We start from the raw sequence: 4,281 nt of genomic DNA, 5'->3' as shown, positions 1-4,281 counted from the left end.
TGGCAATTATGTCCCCAAAAAGCCATCTATTGCTGGAGTGAAGGCTAGAAGGTTCTTAAACTTTCATGGGAGAATTGGTAAGATAAAATCTAGGAATGGTGGCTCAACTATTAGATACAATCAGTGGAAGTACCTACATAATGCAATTAATGATCATGCTGATAATGGACAACCTCGGAATAGAAAAGTCAATGTTTGGGAAACACTAGACAAAGTATTCATTTATTGTGATAAAATTGAGTGGAATGATGATGATCTCAAAGACTTCAAAAACCAATTAAACCTTTTTAAAAAGGCAATGAGAGAAGCTTGCGATAATCAATACTTCACTCACTATATGGTAAGAAGTTTGTATATGTATGTCTCTTTATTGTTTGACTCATATAAGGTTTTCTAATTGAATTTCTTTATTTGTTAACTATGCAGCATATTTTATACAACCATGCTCTATATTTTATCAAGAAATATGGATCTCTATCTATATGGTCATCCCAAGGTATGGAAAAATCACATTATCAAGCAAGAACAAAACACTTTAGACATACAAGACATGGAGGTGGAAGATAGAAAGCGAACACTTTATTAGAGGCCTTTCAATGAATGCATCATGTAATACATCATCTTTGGCAAGGACTATATCCACTATTAACGAAAGAAGAAAAGAGGGATATTTAAACTCTTGTGCAAAGCAAAGATATTTAGAATGGTTACAAACTAGACAAAGAGATGGTAAAAGATGGATTTTTGTTAGAACACACCTAGTTTGGACTTACAATGCACACAAGATAAATAGCTCTTGGAAGAAAAAAAAAATGCATGGAAGAAATATGAACATAAATTGGACCCTGAGTTGTCATATATATATACCAACGGTCACCACACGTTTGTTTGAGAAGCACTATATTGCAAGTACTAATTTAAAAAAGCTATGCTTAAAATGAAAAAGAAGATGCTAAAATTTATATTTTACCTTTCAAAATCGGAGCCATAGAAGTGCTATCATGCCAAAACCGTAAGGGACATGTGGCACAAGTTCCAAGGCAAAAACGGTCTACTCGTCACATGTGTGAAGTTAACTATGCATTATAACAGCCACACGTGCAAACAAACATCCTTTTAAACCGAATTTCTGAACCGCAAAAGAGTTTTTTCGAGGGCAAAGCTCTTTCTATGCTCGATAACAAAAACACAAGGCTAACTTGGTCATATTGTAAAATTATTCTACAGCGCAAGGCAACTTAAGAAGATTTCATCACCCAACGTACATGCCAAAGACCTAAAAATGTAAGTTCTTTGAAAAATCTAAAAGCTAGCTCTGTATCAATGTAACGAATCTTGCTAAATAATACCAAAAATAGCTTGACATAGGAAACATGATTAGTCATGGCTCTCCCCATGGACAAGAGTTATCTCGCACTTTATATGTTGCGAGGAATGCAAGTTTCCTCAAATGGAATCATAGATCAACACAGCTAGATCACACAAAATGATAATTTTACTTCCACTAATGTTGATAATAATTAGGTGGATAAGATTTAAATATTATTGATGTGACTATTTGGATAGATTTTCTTTCAACGGTTGAACCCATTGAGAATAAGATGTAAGATTTGCTAGATGACCAGTATTCAATTGTGAGACTTGTAAAACTTCATGACATTAATTGTCTTTGATGAAATATGTATCCAAAAAAGAAGTGATGCATGAAACACGAGAGGGTGTAGGTTTCTCTTGTCTAAAAGGCCAATTCACGTTTCATACGTCTTGGGCCTGCATTGTTTTATTGAAATTTGAGGAGACCATGTGATTAGTGTTTTTATGCTACTACGTAATTGTAGATAACATCATATCAAATATGTGGATGTCTATTCTAATTTTGAGGTATTATTGTTTTCTTGGATGTTTCAAATGGCTAGAACTAAGGGCACTACAAGGAAGTAGAAAGTGAATCTTAGAGGTCTTGCTTCAAAGATTCATTAGTTCTCCAAGCCTTCGAAACTTACAAGGAAATTAAAACCAAGGAGAAGGTTTTCACAACATATTAGATGCCTAAAAGAGATTAGAAGTGCAATGAAGGCTCTGAATAATGCAATTTCAAAACTGTCTTTTCAAAGGCTTGTCAGAGAAATTTGTGACAAGCATAGTCTTGATAGTTTTAGATGGACTAGGGTAGCTCTCAACTGTATTCAGGAGAATACATAAGATTTTTTGATTGATTTTTTCCAAGATTCTTATATATGTGCTGCTCATACACATAGGCTCACACTTATGGATAAAGACATGATAATTCCTAGGAGGTTGAGATATAGGTTTTCAAAGGTCCTTGAGCCAGTCCCCCTTTTTTATGTGAAGGCTTTCAATATTTTAAATGTGCCTCCATATAGAAAAAACAAAGATGATCCATGTCTTAAGGGTGAAGATATCACCCATGAAAATGACACGACTACATGAGAAAGAGGAAAAGGCCACAGAAGAGTAGGCAGACAAATGGAGAGAGTATAAAAGAAACAAGGAATAAGAAAAGGAAGCAAAGCAACTCCCATATTTTGAGGAGGAGCTATCTACATAGGTGTCCTAGACATCACACTGAAAACCTCCTCTGCAGTGGGAGGGTGACCAAGATAATTAGTCATCTCCCCCATGAATTGCTCCTTGTTTGGAATACCTCCAAAAAATCTACTAACACCTCTAGAAAACTCTGCTAAGGTGTTGTTCATGCGTTCCAACTCAGGATCAGTGTTGGAAGATCCAAGATTCCACATCTACACAAGAAAAATCATATTACCCTATGTAGATAAAACATATTACATGCTATGTCTATATCTATGTCTCTGTGTGCGTCTGTCAGCGCATCTATTTCTGCGTCTATACCTGCGTCTACACTGTCATCTGGACATGCTGAGACAGACGTGCACAGTCGGACCATTTTTTTCAAACTTGGTTAAAAAGGGCGCAAAAAAACCTCCATAGATGACAGTCTATAGCATGTAAAGAGAGAGAGAGAGAGAGACAAACAGACAGAGAAAGCAAACAAGATTGAGAGAGAGAAGAAGAACTCACCTTCTTTGCTTGTTTCGACGGGTGGCGGCTAGGTTGCAAGCTCCTTGTCCTCCTTCTCCCTTCCCTTGGTAAGTTGCTTGAATCTTCTTCTCTTCCTTGCTGTTTGGCTCTTGTTCTTTACTCTTTGGCTCTTCCTTCCTCCTATCCTCATTTTACTCTTATTTCCTTCCTTCATTGTCCTCATGAAGTGATAGATAGATATGATTAGTGATGTCAAGCTCAAGCTGCAGAAAACGCAAGAAAGCACTGGTTTGAAAAGAAAGCCACAACTTTTTTTAAATTTTTTTATATTTGCGTAGCGCTGTCGAAGGGTTTGTGAAAGCAAAGTCGCGTCTTCAGAAGACCTTGATAAATTTCTTGATAGAAGATCAGCAAAGATGCGAAGATGAAAGAATCTGTGTATAATAATAGATCCATCAAACTTTCATTGAGACCTCATCTATGCAGCAATGATAAGATCAAAAGTAAGTTTTCAGCTGAGCATAGAATTCATCCTTCAACATAGGAACCTTCAGTATAAATCTGGTTATCAACTACAGACATAAATTTCAGCATTGTCCTTTCAACAGCATCAGCCAAAGGATGGATCTATGGATCCATAGACTTAACAATAAACCCAAAGGAAACTTGATTCCAAATGTTGAGGTGAACAATATCACCACTATCACATCAAAGATAGACACTACTTTCGTTCATTCGCCTCTGATAATTTGAACCTGGACATCTCACTTAAAGCCCTGAATTGGAGAGACTGCTTGTAGCCACTGATGGCTCTAACAAGAAGACTGTAACAAGAATAACAAGCAGAACAACAATAGTAAAGCTCACACCATCATACCAGCCTTTCCCCACACCATGGCTCTTGATACTTAGGCCTAAAGAAAGGGCTGGTATAAGAATTGGGCCTGAAAACTGTCTTTCGTGACTCCACTTTGTGAGGTCTTTCTTTATACCCTTAAAGGAACTTCTGATTTTCATGTCCAAGAAGCAGAATATACTCTTGGCCTAAGCTGCAGGAATATGTTCGCAGAAGAATGCTTGAGGATAGATGCATTACCACCGAATCTTCTTGAGAAATGACAAAATAAAGGTTGTCTTCGTTATGCTTTAATAAGCTACTGCTCTGAGAACTAGACTTCCTGCAATAGTTCTCTCCTTGAGAAGCTTCTCTTCGGCACCTGTCTCATGGATACGGAGCTGCTTATTATCTCGTGTATGACA

The sequence above is a fragment of the Lygodium microphyllum genome, chromosome 9 (assembly GCF_053477565.2).
Source record: "Lygodium microphyllum isolate KBCC chromosome 9, Lygodium_microphyllum_v1.1.10, whole genome shotgun sequence".
NCBI lineage: Eukaryota > Viridiplantae > Streptophyta > Polypodiopsida > Schizaeales > Lygodiaceae > Lygodium > Lygodium microphyllum.
This window is presented reverse-complemented; position numbering follows the sequence as displayed.